The 20,547-nt window shown below is 37.2% G+C and overlaps 1 protein-coding gene across 1 annotated transcript in view; it reads left to right on the forward strand.

The window, feature by feature from the left end:
- Positions 1–20,547, forward strand: part of FAM227B (family with sequence similarity 227 member B) — a 193,735-nt gene that overhangs the window by 136,187 nt on the left and 37,001 nt on the right. The window lies entirely within an intron of this gene.

Here is a 20,547-nt window from a genome sequence, read left to right on the forward strand (position 1 = left end):
GTACCTATTTACTTACATCATATTATCTTATAATATAAAAACATATAAATTATTTATAAAAGAACCTATGAAGTAAAAAATTTATTATATATGTTTATAAAATTGTGTAAGTTGTAGGATAAAAACCTGCACATAATGATATACCAGTATCATCTTGTTACAAGCATACGCGCAGTAAACATTCTTGCCAATTTTTGTCTCAAAGCTTCGCGAACTTGCACCGACTTGTTCAATTCGTCACTCTATAAATATGAATGTGAGAAAAATACGTTCATTCGTTTCCTGAATCTTGAATAGGAAAGTGCTGAGAAAATATTTAAAAAAATATAAACTGGTAGTTTATCATATAAATTATAGTGAATCAGTGTTATTTTGTTTGAGAATGCCGGAGAAAAGTAGGTACATTATTTTTTTAAAAATTTTAACACTAAACTTCACTACAGTTAGAAATTTACAAAAAAAAAAAATCAATATCAGGTAAGTAGGGGGTCTACCCAAAACCGAAAAACATGGCAAGGGGTCTACGGCACAAACAAGTTTGGGAACCTCTGCTCTATTTGGTTTATTTATGATTGTTATATTTCCTTTTATCTATTCAATTTAGATTTTTTCTTGTTCTTTTTCAAGTTAGTTTAAGTATAAAGTTAGATTGTTTATTGAGATTTTTATTGTTTCTTGAAATAGGTCTATACTGCTGTGAATTTCCCTCTTAAGACTACTTTTACTATGTTCCATAGTTTACAGGTTTCCGTGTTCTCATTTTCAACTAGTTCAAGGTATCTTTTGATTTATTCCTTGATCTCATCATTAAGCTATTTATTATTTAGTAGCACATTATTTAGCTTCCCTCTCTTTGTGTATTTTTTAGTGTGTTTTTTTTTTTCCTTGTGATTGATTTCTAGTTTCATACTATTACGGTTGATACTTGATATGATTTCAATCTTCTTAAATCTATTGAGACTTGTTTTGTGTTCTAACATGTGGTGTACCCTAGAAAATGTTGTGTGTGCACTTGAAAAGCATGTATATTCCACTGCTTTGGAATATACTTGGGGTGCAATGCTCTGAAGATAACAATTAAATCCATTTGATCTAGTGTGTCATTTAAGGGCACTGTTTCCTTGTTGATTTTCTGTCTTAAAGATATATCCATTTATGTTAATGAGGTATTAAAATCCTCTACTATGACTCTATTACTGTTGGCCTCTCCCTTTGTGTCCATCAAGATTTGCTTCATGTATTTAGGTGCTCCTATATGGGGTGCAGAAATGTTTACAAGGGTTATATATCCTCATGTTGGATTGCTCCCTTTATCATTATGTAGCGTCCTTCTTTTTCTGTTATTATAGACTTCATTTTAAAGTCCATTTTATTTTATATAAGCACTGCTACCCAGCTTTTTATTTTCACTTCCATTTGCATTTGCATGAAATATCTTTTTTTATTTCTTTATTTTTGTCTGTATGTGTCTTTCTTTCTTAGGTGGATCTCTTGTAGAAAGCATATATATTGTACTTGGTTTCTTATCCATTCAGTTACCCTGTCTTTTGATTGGAATATTTAAGTCATTTACAATTAAAGTGATTATTGATAAATATGTATTTATTATTATTTGTTATTTGTAAGTGCTTATTTTTCTTTCTTCTTCTTAAAGAAGACCCTATATTGTTGAAACACTGGTTTGGTGGTGATAAATTTTTTTAGCCTTGTCTGGGAAGCTCTTTATATCTCCTTCAATTTTATAGCCTTGCTGGGTAAAAAGTCTTGGTTGCAGATCCTTGCTTTTCATCACTTTGAATATTTCATGCCAATCCCTTCTGTCCTGAAATGTTTCTGTTGAGAAATCAGCTGATAGTATGATAAGAGTAACTGTCTCCTATATATAAGATTCTCTATATCCTTAACCTTTGCCCTCTTAATTATGTGTCTTGTGTGGGCCTATTTAGGTTCATCTTGTTTGAGCTCTGTGCTTCCTGGATTTGTGTGTCTTTTTCTTCACCAGATTAGAGAAGCTTCTAGTCATTATTTCTTCAAATGAGTTCTAAATCCTTTGCTTTCTCTCTTCTCCTTCTGGTACCCCTATGATGCCAATGTTGTTATACTTCATGTTAGACTATACTGCTCTGATTGGATGTTTTCTGATACCTTGTCTTTCAAGTCACTGATTCAGTCCTCTGCTTCACCTAACCTACTCTTTATTCCTTTTTGTGTATTCTTCGTTTCAGATATTGCATTCTTCATTTCTGATATCTCCTTTTTATAGTTTCTATGTCTTTTATGCTTGCTATCTCTTTTTTGAAGTTCTCACTAAGTTCCTTGAGCATCTTTATAACTTTTTTTTTTAACTCTGTATCTGGTAAATTGCTTGCCTCTATTTTATTTTCTCTTTTTTTCTGGATATTTCTCCTGCTCTTTCATATGGGTCATGTTTTTTTGCCTCCCCATTTTGGCTGCCTCTGTATTTTTGTTTGTGTATTAGGTAGATATGTGCCTCCCAGTCTTAGTAAAGTGGCCTTATATAGTAGGTGTCCTGTGGAACCCAGTGGTGCAGTCCATTTGATCACCTGAACTGGGTGCTCCAAGAATGCCCCCTGTGTTGGTTGTGTGATGCCTCCTGTTGTAATTTTGTTGTTGTTGTTGTTGTTAATCCTCACCCAAGAATAATTTTTCTATTGTTTTTCTAGAGAGAGTGGAAAGGGTGAGGGAGACATTGATGTGAGAGAGAGACATTGATCAGTTGCCTTCCGCACACACCCCAACTGGGTCAGGCATCAAACCTGCAACCAAGGCATGTGCCCTTGGCTGTGAATTGAACCTCAACCATTTGGTGCACTGGCCAATGCTCTAACCACCTAGTCATGCCAAGTCAGGGCTGTAATTGAGTCTTTTTTTTTTTTTGCTATTGGCCCATTTGTTTATAGAGTTGACCCCCAGGCTGGTTGACTGTGAAGATCAATCCAAACTATAGTGCATGTGCTGCTGTGCTGATGCTGACCACACAAAATGGAATTTGCCTCAGGTTCTGGCCTGAGATTACCCTTTGTATTTGCCTCTTGTGAAGCTAATTGAATCTTGCTCTGATGTTGTCTAAAGCTTGCCACTGGATGGGTTTGTTCTAGGACATTAGTAGGAACTTTAGTGCAGTTAAATGTCAGACACTGTCTGTGACTGGCCCTGGGCTATCTGTTGGGAGCTGCCAAGCCATCTATAATTTGTGGCTATTTCAGCTGAGCTGGGGTATGTGTGGGAAGGACCTAGCTGCTCACTAAGCCCAGCTTCCACCAGCATCAAACCTGGGGGATGGTGAGCAAAAGGCCCAAGGCACCATGAGATCTGCCTCTACCTGCTGACTGCCTGTTAGGCTCAGTCACTGAAGGAGCCTCTAGTGGTACTCAAGTTGCATGAGGTGAGATCTCACTGAGTCACTAGGTAGAGTCAGGTGGTGTTCACCAGATTTATATAAGTTCAAATTCAATGCTAATACTGGATGTGAGACCATTCAGCAAAAATCCTGGGGTATATTAATGCTAGCTGCCACCAAAGAGTGTCTGTAGACGTCTGTGGTGAGCAGGGTGTCAGGGAGTTGTAAGGGTAAAGCTAGCAGAGTTTATCATAGCCATATAGATGAAGATTTGGCTGTGTGAATGGAGAGCTCTGCACTAGTTGGATATGAAAGGGGAAAATAGCCCTTTTCCTAGAGTCACGCAACTCAGTCTATCTCAGATACTTCCTAGACCTCCAGGAGAGCCCAAATTCAGGAGGCAGGGCTGCTGGGAATGTGTAAGGTGGAGCTAATGGATCGCCTGTGAGGGGAAGGCCCAGTTAGATTCACAGGAAGGCAAGAGAATGGCTCTAATCCCAGAGCCACACAACTCAGTCACTGACACCCCCTGAGTCTATCTGGTCTCTACACCTAGGACCTAGGCAGCTGACAACTATGCAGGGCTTAAGCTCCACAGGGTGGGGCAACAGAAAGTCCAAGGGTGGGACTATGGCAGGGTGGGAAGTCCAGGCTGATGCCATAAAGAGGAGAGTGCACCACCCCCTCCTTATGCATCTGTGGTGTGGGAGAGTGACAGCCCAGGGATCCTGGCAGTTGTCCCTTCAGCTCTCTCTCCAGAGCCACAAATCCCAATCTGTCCTCATAAGACTTTAGTCTGTCTCACCCTCCCTCTATCCAGAGCCCACGGTGAGTGGCTGCAAATGCAATTTTGTGTGCTACCCTTTCAAATCGCACCTGGGTTTCTAGCTGACTTATATTTCTCCCTGGCGGATAGAATCCCCACTGATTTTCACAGCCATATATTTTGTGGACACCTCTTCTTGGTTCTGGTGCTCTGGGTTGAAGAGCTCCTCATAGGGTACCTTTGCAGCTGAGATATCATTTGGGAATCTCAGGCACCACCCAGGGGAGCGGGCCCAGCTTTTTATGCCTCTCGCCCTTCCTACCAATCTCAGTGTAGTTACTTCTATAAGATTTCTGCTCAGCAAGACTTTGGTTGCTTATTCAGGTTGATTGTTCTATATTTTCGTTGTAATTCCAGTTTGGTTCTGGGAGGAGGTGACTGTAATTTCTATCCACTCCACTGCCATCTTGGATCCTTCAGCTATGTTTTCATTTCAGACTTTATTCATCAGTTCCAGAATGTATACTTTATTCTTTCTTATGGATCTTAATTATTGGTGAAATATTCTATTTTGTTCATTTTTATTTTAATTTCTTGAAAAAAAATTTAAAATTTTTTATGAAAAAAGTATAATATTAAAATAAAGCCTTTTGTTTCTGAACTGCAATACATGGATCATCTATGTAGTATTTGTTTCTATCATCCCTTTGTTTGTCCTGCAATCATTTGTTGCATACTAAGTATTGTGTTTAAAATAACTATAAAGCTTTCAGATCATGTTGTTTTCCACTAGAGATGGTTTTCCTTTTCCCATTTAGGTTGAGGAACTAAATACCATGATTTAATCCATTATTGAGCTGGGTTACAGTTTTGGTAAGATTACCCCACTGCTGGTTCTTTTCTGTTCTTTGGGCTTGGCCTTAGTGAGCTTTTAATTAAAAACCTAGCAAGTCTTTGTATCCTCAGCCATGAAATACTTAAGGAAAGCTAATTCTGTTCTTTGGCTGTTTTGGTCTTAACTCTTTAACCTCTAGTAATGCACATTTTCAAAATTTGACACATTATCCTGCAGAGACCAGCCAGGTATTAGTGAGACTTTGTCTCCTAGTCACTGTTTAAGAACTATGAGAGATTTCATGAAGCCTTTCAAAAGCCCTGCCCCAACTTTTCTTACCATCATAGAACTCAGCAACTGTCCAGTGATTTTTTTTAAAAAATTCGCTTTTACACTATCTCCATGAGGGTCTAAAGTTCTGATGGTTCATCTCTTCTCTAATAGATGAACTTCTGCCTATGCCTAGCTGATTCTCAGCAGAATCAATGGTTGAAAATAACTGGAGATTGTCCACTCCCAAAGGAAGGACTCTTTCTTTCTAAAATTTTAACTTGCCTTGTTCTCGTGTTTCCAGTGTCCTTAAAAGTAGCATTTTGTAACTTACCCCATTTTTTTTGGTTATTGACATGGAAACATTGTCCTGTAAGATCTACTGCATTCTACTTGGGAAAAAAAGTCTCAATTATATTTTTTAAAGCATCTGTATTCTTCTTACAAAAAAAAATAACCCAAAACCAAACCTCCTAGAAAAGTTGGGGGAAAAAGCAATGTAACAAAGATAATACAATATTTACCAAAATAAAACAGACAACTTAAAATTAAAGGATAAAGCATTAAAAGATAGTCTACTTTTTGACAAACAATCCAACAGAAGGCATAATAAATATAAATGTATGTGTATCAAAAACATTTTGTAGAAATATATAAAGCAAAAATATTCAGATTCTCAAGAATTAACTGACAAATCAGTATATTTCCCTTTAAAATCCATGATATTTTAATCCTCTTATTTAATAATACCCTGTTTCCCCAAAAATAAGACAATGTCTTATATTAATTTTTGCTCCCAAAGATGCGCTAGGTCTTATTTTCAGGGGATGTCTTATTTTTCCATGAAGAAGAATACGGTACACATTTATTGTTAAGTGAAAATAAAGGAAATTTATTACCTGTATACGGTATGGTAGTACGGTAGTTGTCAACACAAACCAGACAAACTGTGGATCCTACAGTATCAAGAATTTACTCATTTATTCAATGACAATCGTGTCATCATGAATCAGTGGACCAAAACTCTCATGTTTAGCCTGGGGGGGGGGGGAGGGGTGTGCTTATTTTCGAGGGATGCCTTATTTTCACTCAGAAGGAAACCTGTAAGTGAGTCTTATTTTCGGAGGATGTCTTATTTTCGGGGAAACACGGCTAGCTAAATATGACCAAAGAACTAATAAAGAATATATATCAGAAAAACATTAGCAAAATTGATGAGAGAGAAAGAGAGAGAGAGAGAGAGAGAGAGAGAGAGAGAGAGAGAGAGAGAGAGAGAGAGAGAGAGAGAGAGAGAGAGAGACTATATTCAACAAGTGAAGACTATATATTCCTGCCCTGGCTGGTATGGCTCAGTTGGTTAGAATGTTGTCCTGTACTCCAAAAGGGTGCAAGTTCAATTCCAGGACAGGGTACATACTTAGCTTGTGGGTTCAGTCCTCGATTGGGGCATGTACAGAAGGCAACCAATCCACGTTCTCTTTCTCATCTCTCTTTCTCTCTCTCTCTCTCTCTCCATTCCACTGTCTCTAAAACAAAATCGATAAACATATCCTGGGGTGGAGATTTTTTAAGATTAAAGATTCCTTTTAAGTTCAGATACACATGGATTTTTTTTTAATTTCACACATACTAAGTAATAAGTAAAATCTCAGAAATATATAGATCTCATATATTCCAACTTTCCCTCATCCCAGTGATGTTCTGTCCTCCCTTCTTACCTTACAAAATACTTTAGTCAATAGTTCTTTCTTTGTATTCATTTTCAACTCCTTTTCCAGATTTCCACTTTGTCAATATCTTGACAAAGCCATAGACCTAAATAAAGATAATTATCCACCTTCCCCACATCTAAAAGTGTGCAGCTAAATATCCATAGAAGAAACATACAAACATGCTAAGATCTCATTTCTTATTCATAACTGCATAAGGCAAATGGGCCTTAATCCTGTCAGATAATCATAATAGATTGCCTAGTCATTTAATTCTCCCACTTACGGAGACAACTGTTTTCACTTTTTTTCTCTTCAAATCTCCAGCGACATTTTCCCTGTTCTGTCTCAGATAGTGATTTTGCTTCCTACCTCAGTGAGAATATGTAAGCAGTGAGAACTTCCAAAAACTAACACTACTACACCTGCCCAATTACCAACATTATCTACCATATTCTCTGTTTTTTCTTCAGTGCCGCTAGTTAAGGTCAATTATGCCAACATTTCACAAACATAATTTTACTTACTCTTCCGTTGATTCTATGAAGTTGGTGATCATGGTACCATTTTACAGTTGATGACACAGGTTCGAAGTCACATTGTTAGAGAGAAACTGTTGCAGCTCTGTTATCTATCCCTGGTTACTCAAAAGGTGGCTCCATGCACCAATAGCATCATCAACGCCTATGATTTTTGTTAAAACTGCATTTTAAGAAGATTCCAAGGTGTTTCTTATGCCCTTTGATGTTTTAAGAACATTGCTGTATGTACCATTCAGTTCTTTCCCATGCACTGTCCATTGTAGTATAATGGTACCAATTATTGTCAAAATAAAATTGGTTCTTGGATCATATGCTAGTAACACTCAGTCCATCTCCCTGAGGAATGTCATTAAGAATGACAGTTCTTCCCTAGGTACTAATTCAAACATTCCATACATTTTATTAGTGTCTTGTGGTCTTGCAAAAGAAACTTCTGATGGCATTCCTTCTCTTGGTATGATTGATTTGATTAAATTTTGATCCAGTTAGTCAGGGGAGAACCTTAGTGGTAGCCCAATCAAACAATTTGGGATTACCAGCCTTAGAAGAGCCAATTCTATTCTAATCATTCATTTTGACTATGAATTTCTTATTCATTTAGAAGAGCTTGGTTTAATTAAAAGCAGAACCAAATACTGCAGATTTGATTTTGGATAATGGACTTATTTTAAGGCATATTGTTAGTGGTAAATATTGAGAATCCACCCATGGAAGGAGCTTGAGAGTCCATAATTTATTTTTTTAAATAATGGAATAAAATGTTAGGTTCTTTGTTCAGTAGAGAAGTCTAACTTACAGTAAACACTCGGATGGAAATATTTTGGTGAAAGGGCGGGGAACTGACACTGCGTCACTAGGACTTCTGCCAGCACTTTTCCTATTAGAGCACAATGGCTCCAAACAAAGAGGAAATGATATGGGTAAACCACAGCACCCTCCATACAACATTTACACTAAGAGGAAACACAATGAGCTCTTACTAGTTTTCTCCCACCATATTTGACCCCTCCACCCACATTTTGAAAGAAACATACGTATTTAATATAAATCATACATAGAACTGACCTCACCAAAATGTGAACTCTTTACTACTTTGATTTCATTATCTCAAGGTTTTGAATTTCTTAATTAACAATATTTCACTTTATTCCTCTATGGTAACAGGTAACTAACTGTGCTTTCCTTGACTTCTGTTTTCTGGATCATTTTCAGAGTGGTAGGGTTGGTCCATTCCTGTTTCATTTACAAAATTTATGATAATTTGAAATAATTAGGCTCATTATCAACTTTATGACTTAAAGGAGAAAAACCACATCACTCACATCATTTGTTAAGCAACTGTAGTACTTAAATGAACTCATAATTAGCCACTAATTATTTCAATCATCCTCAAAGATTTGAGTTCAATCCATTATTTCTGTACAAACACATAGTAACAATCAGCTTACACTAGAATAACCACTCCGTCATAAACTCCTTTGCTCTTCTCCTTCTTCATATTCTTAGGTAACCTTTTGCTTCAACCAGGGTGGTCTTTTCAAGATCCTTCCCAAATGCCTGTTAGCCAATCTCACCCTGTGTACACGCCATTGTCCTAATTCTTTTTCCATGTCTGAACTCCCACAAATCCGATCAGTTGCTTTTGGGGTTTTTTTAAATATGTTTCTATTGGCTGCCTACTGCCCACCCCATGCTGGGGATCGAATCTACAACATGGGCATGTGCACTGACTGGGAATTGAATGGGCAATCTCTCAGTACATGGGAACATGCTCAACAAACTGAGCCACACCGGCCAGGGCAAATCTGATTTTTTTTTATTGTTTAAAGTATTATAAATAGTAGTACATGTCTACTTCCCCCCGCCCCCCATTGACCTTCCCTGGCCTCCCCTGCCCTCTGGCACATGCCCTCACCTCAACCCCCACCCCCAGTGTCTTGCATCCATTGATTATGCTTATATTCATGCAAATATATCCATTCATCCATTGATCTCTTACCTCCCCCCAACCCTCCCCATCCTTCCTGCTATAATTTGTTTGATGCTTCCCTGCCTCTGTATCTATCTTTTATTCATCAGGTTATAATGTTCTTTATTATTCATAAATGAATGAGTTCATGTGGTATTTTTGGTATTTTTTCCTTCACTGACTGGCTTATTTCACTTAGCATAATGCTCTCCAGGTCCATCCATGCTGCTACAACTGATAGGAATTCCTTCTTTTTTATAGCAGTGTAGCATGCATTGTGTAGATGTTCCATAGTTTTCTAATCCACTCATCTGCTGATGGGCATTTAGGCTGTTTCCAAATCTTAGCTATGAACATAGGGGTGCATATATCCTTTCTGATTGGTGTTTCTATTTTCTTAGGATATATTCCTAAAAGTGGTATTACTGGGTCAAATGGCAGTTCCATTTTAAAATTTTTGAGGAAACGTCATACTGTTTACCACAGTGGCTGCATTAGTCTGCATTCCCACCAGCAATGAAGGAGGGTTCCTTTTTCTCCACCTCCTCCCCAGCACTTGTTGTTTGTTGATTTGTTGCTGATAGCCATTCTGACAGGTGTTAGGTGGTACATCATTGTTGTTTTGATTTGCATCTCTCCGATATTAATGATTTTGAGCATGTTTTCATATGTCTCTTGGCATTCTGAATGTCCTCTTTTGAAAAAATGTCTATTTAGGTCCTTTGCCCATTTTTGATTGGATTGTTTATCTTCCTTTTGTTAAGTTATATGAGTTCTCTGTAAATGTTGGATATTAAACCTTTATGGAAGATAACGTTGGTAAATACGTTCTCCCATGCAATGGGCCTTTGTTGTTTTGTTGATGGTTTCTTTTGCTGTGCAGAAGCTTTTTATTTTGATATAATCCCATTTCTTTATTTTCTCCTTAGTCTCTCATGTCCTAGGCTCTGTATCTGTAAAGATATTGCTACCACATATGTCTGCAATTTTGCTGCCTATGGAGTTGTGTAGGATTTTTATGGTTTCCCATCTTACATTCAAGTACATTAACCATTTTGAGTTTATTTTTGTGTATAGTGTAAGTTGGTTATCTAGTTTCATTTTTTTGCATGTATCTGACCAAATTTTCCAGCCCATTTATTATATTGTTTTGACTCCATTGTATGCTTCTGCCTCCTTTCTCAAATATTGAGCATAATGGCTTGGGTCAATTTCTTGGTTCTCTATTCTGTTCCATTGGTCTATATGTTTGTTCTTGTGGCAGTATCAGGCAGTTTTGAGAACCATGGCTTGGTAATATAGCTTGATGTCTGGTATTGTGATCCCTCCAACTTTGTTCTTCTTTCTCAGGATAGCTGTGGCTATTCAGAGTCTTTTTTTATTCCAGATAAATTTTTGGAGAGTTTGTTCTAAATCTTTGAAATATGCCATTGGTATTTAATAGGTATTGCATTGAATCTATAGATTGCTTTAGGTTGTATGGACATTTTAATGATGCTGATTCTACTAATTCATGAACATGTTATGTTCTTCCATTTGTTTAAGTCTTCCTCTATCTCTTTTTTCAATGTTCTGTAGTTTTTCTAAGTACAGGTCTTTTATATCCTTACTTAAATTTATTCCTAGGTATCTTAATTTTTTGGTGCAATAGTAAACGGGATTTTTTTTACATTTATCTTTCTGTGAGTTCATTACTGGTATATAAAAAGGCCATAGATTTCTGGGTGTTAATTTTGTATCCTGCTACATTGCCAAATTCATTTATTAGGTTTATTAGGTTTTTTTATGAAGTCTTTGGGTTTTTCTATGTATAGTATCATGTCATCTCTGAATAAGGCCAGTTTTAGTTCTTCTTTGCAATTTGGATGCCTTTTATTTCTTCTTCTTATCTGATTGCTATGGCTAGCACTTTTAGTACTGTGTTGAACAGGTGTGGTGAAAGTGGGTATCCTTGTCTTCTAAGGAGAAAAGGGTTTAGTTTTTGCCCATTGAGTATGATATTGGCTGTAGGTTTGTCATAAAGGGCTTTTATTATGTTGAGGTATGATCCCTTTATTCCCACTTTGCTGAGAGTTTTTATCAAGAAATGGTTTTGGATTTTGTCAAATGCTTTTTAAGTATCAATTGATATGATTATGTGATTTTTGTCCCTCAATTTGTTTATTGGATGTATCACATTTATTGATTTGTGGATATTGTACCATCCTTGCATCCGTGGAATAAATCCCACTTGGTCATGATGTATGATCTTTCTAATGTATTGCTGAATCTAATTTGCTAGAATTTTGTTGAGAATTTTAGCATCTATGTTCATCAAGGATATTAGCCTATAGTTCTCTTTTTTTTGTGGTGTCTTTATCTGTTTTTGGGATTAGGGTAATGCTGGCTTCATAGAAAGAGCTTGGAAGTGTGCCTTCCTCTTGAATTTCTTAGAATAGTCTTCTTTGAATGATTGGTATAACTCCCCTGTAAAGCTGTCTAAACCAGGGCTTTTGTTTGCTGGAAGATTTTTTATTGCTGTTTCAATTTCTTTGATAGTTATCGGCCTATTCAGGTTTTTTTTTATTCTTCTTGGTTGAGTTTTGGGAGCTTGTATTTTTCTAAGAATATGTTCATTTCATTTAGGTTGTCCATTTTGTTGGAATAGAGTTGTTCATAGTATTTTTTCATAATCGTGTGTATTTCTGTGAGATCAGTTGTTACTTTACCTCTTTCATTTCTGATTTTATTTATTTGGGTCCTCTCTCTTTGCTTCTTGGTGAGCCTGACAAGAGGTTCATCAATCTTGTTTATCCTTTCAAAGAACCAGTTCTTGGTTTTGTTAATCTTTTGGGGTTTTTTTGTTGTTATTTTTTGTTTGTTTTTTTTGGTCTCTATGTCATTTATCTCCTCTCTGATCTATATTATTTCCTTCCTTCTGCTTACACTGGGCTTTTCTTGTTGTTCTCTTTATAACTCTTTGAGTTTTAGAGTTATAATAGATAACTTATTACCATTGTTTCTCGTTTTTTTGCAGTAGGCCTGTAAAGCTATGAACTTCCATGAACTTCCTTCTCAAGACTGCTTTCACTAGATATTGGATTGTTGTGTTTTCCTTGTCATTTGTAGCCATGATGTTTTTATTTCTTTTTTATCTCTGGTAAGCCAGTTATGGTTTAATAACATGCTGTTTAACCTCCAGGTGTTTGATTTTTTTATTATTGTTTTTATTATAGTTGGTTTCTAGTTGTATGCCATTGAGATCTGAGAAGATACTTGATATGATTTATATCTTCTTGAATTTGAAGAGACTTTGCCTGTGTCCCATCATATCTTTGAAAATGACCCATGTGCATTTAAGAAAAATGTATATTTCTGTTGCTTTGGGGTGAAATGTTCTGAACATATCAGTTAATTCCATCTGGTCTGGTGAGTCATTTAGGATTGATATTTCTTTGCTGATTTTTATTTAGAGGATTTGTTCATTGGTGTTAGTGGAGTATTAAAGCTCTCTGCTATGACTTTATTGCTGTCAATCTCTCCCTTGATATCCTCCAGGAGTTTTTTTGTTTTGTTTTGTTTTGTTTTGTTTGTTTTTGTTTGTTTGTTTTTGTTTTTTTTGTTTTGTTTTTTTAAAATATTTTATTGATTTACACAGAGAGGAATTGAGAGGGACAGAGAGTTAGAAACGTCAATGAGAGAGAAACACCGACCAGCTGCCTCTTGCACACCCCCCACTGGGGATGTGCCGCAACCAAGGTACATGCCCTTGACCGGAATCAAACCCGGGACCTTTTAGTCCGCAGGCCGACGCTCTACCGCTGAGCCAAACCGGTCCAGGCTTGTTTTGTTTTTTTATGTATTTGGGTACTCGTGTATTGGGTGTGTATATGTTTACCAGAGTTATATCTTCTTGTTGGATTGCTCCATTTAGTATTAGGAAGTGGCCTTTCTTATATCTTGTTATGTCCTTCACTTGAGATCCAATATCTTCTTGTTGGATTGCTCCCCTTTAGTATTATGAAGTGGTCTTCCTTATCTTTTTTTTATGTCCTTCACTTTGAGATCTAATTTGTCAGATATAAGTATTGCTACCCCAGATTTTTCTTTTTCATTTCCATTTGCCTGAAAAACCTTTTTCCATCCCTTCACCCTCAATCTGTGTACGTCATTTTTTCTGAGGTGGGTTTCTTGTAGACAGCAGATATATGGGTCATGTTTTCTTAATCAATCCGTTACCCAATGTCTTTTGATTGGTGCATTTAATCCATTTACATTGAAAGTTGTTCTTGATAGTTGCTTATTTGTCACCATTTTTTATTCTTTACCCTTGTGTTCCTTCTTCAATTCCTTTTTTTTTTTTTTTTTTCACAGCAGACCCTTTAGCATTTCTTGTATTGCTGGTTTGGTGGTAATAAATTCCCTTAGTCCTTTTTTGTCCTTGAAGCTCCTGATTTCACCTTCAATATTTATTGATAGCCTTACTGAGTACAGTATTCTTGGATTCAGACCCTTCCTTTGCATGACTCTGTATATTTCATTCCATTTCCTCTGACCTGATGAGTTTCTGTTGAGAAATCAGTCGCTATTCTGATGGGGGTTTCTTTATAGGTAACTTTCTGTCTCTCTCTAGCTGCTTTTAAGATTCTTACTTTGTCACTGGTGTATGCCAATTTAATTATAATATGCCTTGGCATCAGTCTTTAGGGGTTCATTTTGCTTGAAACTCTGTGAGCTTCTTGGATTAGTGTGGATTTTTTCTTCCCTATATCAGGGAAGTTCTCTTTCATTATTTCTTCAAATAGGTTTTCTATTCCTTGCTGTTTCCTCTCCTTCTAGATGCCCTATAATGTGGATGTTGTTTCATTTCATGTCCCAAAGTTCCCTTAGGCTCTCCTCCTGATTTTTAATTTTATTTTATAGAATAGGGGTGTCGAACTCAATCAGAGAAGGGGCCAAAATCTAAAATCCAGCCTAAATTGCGGGCCGAATGGTTTACTGAACAGTCATAAACTGACAATGTCATAAACTGACAGCGGAGTGCAGTGATGACAGCGCGGTGTGGGCCACATTGCAAGGCCTGGCGGGCTGGATTTGGCCCGCGGGCTTTGTGTTTGACACATGTGTTCTAGAAGCTGCTATTCTTGAATATTTTTTCCTACCTTTTGAGTTCTTTACAGCATAAATGTCATTTTTCATCTCTTCTTGGTTCTTCTTAATTTCCTCTTGGTTCTTACACATATTGTTGAATTTTGTCTTCTATTCTTTTCAGCCACCTTATGACAATTTCTCTGAATACTTCGTCTGGCAGGTTGCTTGCCTCCATTTCGTTTACTTACTTTTCTGGTGATGCCTGCTTTTCTTTCATGTGCAGGCTATTTCTTTGTCTCCCCATGGTTTCTCTTCTCCAGGAGTCTGGTTATGTAATTATCTCTCTCCTGAATTTATTGAAAGGCACAAAATACAACATAACCAGGTGCAACACACAACACACTGAAAAGAAATGTATTCACAATATTAATAAACCAAAATAAAGGTGAACACCAGGGAAAGGCAAATAAGAGGATAGGAGCTGAAGAAGAAGAGAAAGAAAGAGGAAGAAATGAAAAAATGAAATTGGGAAAAGGAAAAAAAGTAACTTAAAGGAATAGAAGAAAGAAGAGGGGAACAAACTATATATGGGGAGAAAACTCCAATAGAACAGCCACTAATCCCAACAAATGCCAGCAACAAGTACCTGGAGATGAATACAAACTACAAACAACTAATATCAAGCAAGGCAAGGGAAAACAGAAGCAAAAAGCAAACAAAAACAAAACAAAAAAGAAAAGAATAAGCAAGAAAATCTTTACAAACAAGCATAAAAAATCGATATAATCAACAATCAAGTAAACAACAACAAAAGAACAGAGAAAAAAACAATTTTTTGGATAGTGAAGAGAGAGAAGAGAGAGGTGTGTATGGACTTGAGCAAGGGATTGGAAATTGAATATATAAGTAGGGTGAAATTTTAACAAAGGGTAAAAAGAAAGAATAGGAAAAATCTAAAGCAGGAAAAGGGTAAGATAAATAGGACAACAAAAGGGGAAAAGTTAGGAAGAGAGTGGTGGCATAAAGGTAAAGTTGAGATAGAGTAAAATGATGCTAAAGGGAAGATGAAAATAGTATGTAGAACAGTAATCCCAAAGTAAAATAAAGAGAAAATAAAATACTTTTTTAAAAAAGGGTAAAATAGTAGTAGTAATAATACTGATTGAAAATAAAAATGTAATAATTAAAAAGGTAAAATCAAGTGAGGGGGAAAAAATCATTTCTTAAGTAAAAGATGAAAGAAAAAGAAAATGTATAGTAGTGAAGGTCACTCACTTCCTCTACTGTTCTGTTTAGCATGAATGTTTCCTAGACAGGACAGTATTGCAGTTCCCTATGTTCCATTGCTCCTCAGTATTGTATGCCAGTCCTGATTTTTAAGCAGGCAGTGTGTCTTAACTTCTTGTATTCCTTTATTTGCTTTCACACAAGAGTCAATTTGTGATTCAATCCCTGGGTGGCAGTGTTTCTGGATTGACCTCCAGGTTTATAGGTCCTCTCTAGCCAGTTCTTAGATCCTGCTTTCCCTGTGGCATTCAGTACTGGTTTGTGGGAGTGGGTTGTCCCAGAGCTGGTTCTCTGATGGTTATTCCCCACTCTGATCCCCAGGTTCCAGAAAAACAACTTTCTCCTGCTATCTCTTAGGGTGTCCCCAATTGGGTGATCCTGTGTATTGGGCTTAGTGATCAGAAGCTAGGATTTAAAGGGAAAGAAAAAAAAAAAAAAGAGAGAGCCAGCATAAGTGTGCAAACTCCAGGGTTGTGTGCAAGTCTGTGCAGTCTTTTTCCCCCTGTGGGACTAAGCAGCCAGCATACTTAAAAAAATAAATAAAAAAAATTTAGGCTGTCCTTTTGCGTCAGATCAAATTGGGTTGATTTTAAGAGTTCCTTTCTGTTAGCAGCTCTGAGGACCCCCTTCCACATTCATGGATCACGCCAGCCCCAACAGCCATGAATTTTTCTAGGCACAGACATCCCCCAGTCCTCCCGCTCCTAGAGTGCACACATTTCTCTCTCCTGCCAGGAGCAGAGATCTCTCCTTATCCCAGGTGAAATCTGACCTTTCCGTGGTGGAGTATACAGCTCCTCCGAATCAGCATGTTTGCGCCAATTGGGGACCAGTGCTCTAGGGTTCGCAGATGTTCGGTGGGTGTCACAGTTGTAGATTTTCAGGCTTTTGATAATATCCACTTTCCCCTTCAAGATGGCATTGTCTCCGCATCTGAGCCTGTCACTCCCGAAGGGAACCCAGCAGCAGTGGAGGCTGTCTGGTCAGGGGAGCCCTGTCCAGCAGTCCTCCACAGTCTCCTGGAGTATAGCTGTCCCTCAACTCACCAACAAACACTCCCTGTGCGACCCTCAGCAGTTCTTTCTATCTGCTCTGGGACAAGGCTCGGGACATGTCTGTCTATCCTGCTGCCATTTTTTTCTCCCCTTTAGTATTTCTTGCATTGCTGGTTTGGTGGTGATAAACTCCCGTAGACTTTTTTTTGTCTGTGAAGCTCCTGATTTTACCCTCAATTTTGATTGATAGCCTTGCTGGGTACAGTATTCAGACCCTTTCTTTGCATGACTTTGTATATTTCATTCTACTCCCTTCTTGCCTGACGTGTTTCTGTTGAGAAATTGGTCACTAGTCTGAGGGGGGGTTCCTTTGTAGGTAACTTTCTGTCTCTCTCTGGCATCTTTTTAGATTCTTACTTTGTCACTGATGTTTGCCAATTTAATTATAATCTGCTTTGGCGTTGGTCTTTAGGGGTTCATTTTGTTTGAGACTCTGGGCTTCTTGGACTTGGTAAGTTTTTTTCTTCCCTATATCAGGGAAGTTTTCTTTCATTATTTCTTCAAACAGGTTTTCTATTCCTTGATCAGTTTCCTCTCCTTCTGGCCTTCATATAATGAGGATGTTGTTTTCATTTCATGTTGTCCCAAAGTTCCCTTAGGCTCTCCTCTTGTTTTTTAAGTTTTTTTTTTTTTTGTTTTGTTTTGTTTTGTTTTGTTTTGTTTTTAGATGCTGCTCTGCTTGGGTATTTTTTTGCTACCTTGTCTTCTAGCTCACTGATGCAGTCCTCTGTTTCTTCTAGCCTACTCTTGATGCTTTCTATTGAGTTCTTTACTGCAGTGATGTTATTTTTCATTTCTTCATTGTTCTTCATTTCTTCTTGGTTCTTACACATATTGTTGAATTTTTCTTTTTTCAACATTTTCAGTGACCTTATGACCATTTTTCTGAATTCTTTCTCTGACACATTGCTTGCCTCCATTTCATTTAAGTCCTTTTTTTTCTTTCTCCCCCCCCCCCCCCCCCCCCCCCCCACCGCATGTGGGCTCTTTCTTTGTCTCCCCATGATCTCTCCTATCCAGGTGTCTGGTTATGTAGCTCTCTCCTGCATTGACGTTCTCTGGCAAAATCTGGCCTTTCCTTGAGAAGGTGCAGAGCTCATCCAAATCTGCGTATTTAAGCTGCTTAAGACCTGGGGTTTGTGGGTTCACAGCTGGTCCATGGGTGTTGTGGTTGTAGGGTTCTGGGAGGTATCTGATTCTTCCTGATTGAAGAATCCCAGCCACACTCCCCTTCAAGATGGTGTGGTCTCTGTGGCAGAGCCGGTTCCGGGAGAGATTTCAGCAGCAGTGGAGGCTGCCTAGTCAAGGGAGCCCAGTCTGGCAGTCCCCAACAGTCCCTTGTTATGTAGCTAACCTTCAATCACAAATAGACACTTCCCATAAGTCAACACCCTCTCCTTTCATTGTCTCACTCACATACTATCTCTCAGCCTTCCTTCCGAATTGGCAGTCATCTTTATTTCTGGTGCCATTTATTTTTTAAATGGTCAGTGTGCATCATGGCAGCTCCTGCATTGAATGTCTGCCCCCTGGTGGTCATTAACTACTGACTGGACAGACAAACACTTAGCCTATTATATATATTGATACTAATACCAGATAATATTTTTCCTGTGAATCCTTACAGGATATGCTATATTATTCTGTAGTAAGAATTTTAGCAAAATCTTAGTAGCTTATGCTAATAAAGGTTTATTTTTCACTCACACTGTATCCATTGCATACAGACTAGAGTCTCTATTAGTATAGAAACTCAGACATACATACCAAAGAAGATTCTATCTCATTCACAATAATCACTGCCTCAGGCAGAGAGAATTCAATGAACTGAGTATTGGCTTTTAAATCTTCATCTAAAAAAACAACATTATTTCAATTCAAATTTTATTATTTTACTAGAGGCCCAATACACAAAGATTCATGCAAGAATGGGCCTTCCTTCCCTGGCTGTTGGCACCATTTTCACTCCAGATAGGAGCTGCCTTTCTGCCTTTGCTCCACCCTGGAGCCACCTTTCAGCCTTCCTACGCTGCCCAAAAGGCTGGGGTGGTACGGAATATCCCCAGCAGCAAGGTGCCTACATATGCAAATTAACCTGCCATGTTTGTGGGTTGATTTGCATACTCACTCCTGATTGGCTGGTGGGTGTCATGAATGTGCCGTCAATTTGCATATATCTCTTTTATTAGTGTAGATTTCACAGTGCAAATCACATGTCCATACTTATTTCAAAGCCATTAGTGGTTTTCAGTATTATCAGGTGCCTTGGAAGGATGAATATTTTTGAGCAGCCTAATTGATTACCATACTCTCCCTAGGAACACTCTGTATAATGTAATGACTATGTTGACATAGTAAATGCAGATAGGATTGAGTTTATAATATTGCACTATATTGACCAAGGGCATAATGTAATGATAAAGCACAATATGGTAAAAATGGTTCTAAATGTGGCCAGGAAAATTCAGTGCTAATACATATCTCTTTGCTGGTCTACCTTAACTAAAAAATATGTCTCAGATTTCTTTAAAGGAATAGATAAAACTTAATGAGTCCTCAATATTTTCAATATTTTTTTCTCAACAAAGCTTTTATAAGTATGAAGTAATAGAGAATTTGAATTTACACTCCTTAAGAAATAATATTTTTAAAGAAAAAAATATTAATAACAATACTGACTAACAATTTTTACAATGTGCCAGGCACTATGGTTTGCAGATATACTCTTATTTTTATGCTGTTAACAAGTATATAAGGTAACTATTGTTTGAGGAAACTGAAACTTAGAGAAATTCATTTGCCCAAGGCCATGATGTCTACAATGGCAGAGCTGGCATTGAAATCAGTGTCCATCTGACTCCAAGTCCTACATGCTTAATTCATACAGAACTCTGCTTCACAGTGCAGATTGTGTTCACATGTATGTGTTTTACACTGTTATCTTTCCAGTATTTCTTTATACAAATGAAAGCAAATATAATATATATGCTTATTTCCTTTCTTTAGTAGTATACTAAAGATAGCATACTGTATAAGTGAATTAAATAATATACTCTATACAATGTTCTGCACCTTGCTCCCTTTAATGATATGACTTGCAGGTCTCTTTACATCAGTATGGGTATTTCCTCATTGCTTTTTACAACTGCATAGTATTCCTTCAAATGGGGGTGCCTTAGTTTATTCAACTACAATTTTATTGCTAAATACATGGGCTATCATCTCTAAATTTTTAAGTTATGCCACAAATCAATAAACTTGTACCTATGATCTTTCTGACTTGTGTAACAGGTTGTGTAGTATATAGATTCAGGAGTGAAGTCTACTGGTCAAAGAGAAAATATGTATTTTTGGTAGATATTGCCAGATTCCTCTTTCTACATTATATACTTTTGAGCAGGTTTTAAAGAAAAGAAAGTATGTGGCTTATTACTTTTCTTGCCAATTTTAACTCCAATTCAATCTAACATTGATTCCACTCAAAATTTTAAAGTGCAGATTCCTTGCTAACCAATCATTTAGCCTCTGTCAGAGATAAATCCCCACGTGCTTCTAGTATTTCAGGCTAATATTTAAAATATTTTCATGTATAATGTTAAAAAAATCAATCTAAGTGACTTTCTTCAAAACCTCAGAGGTTTCTCATCAACATCTCAGCCTCTATATCTAATTGGTCTACCTGG

The sequence above is a fragment of the Pipistrellus hanaki genome, assembly GCF_964339955.1.
Source record: "Pipistrellus hanaki genome assembly, chromosome: 1".
NCBI classification, from domain to species: domain Eukaryota; kingdom Metazoa; phylum Chordata; class Mammalia; order Chiroptera; family Vespertilionidae; genus Pipistrellus; species Pipistrellus hanaki.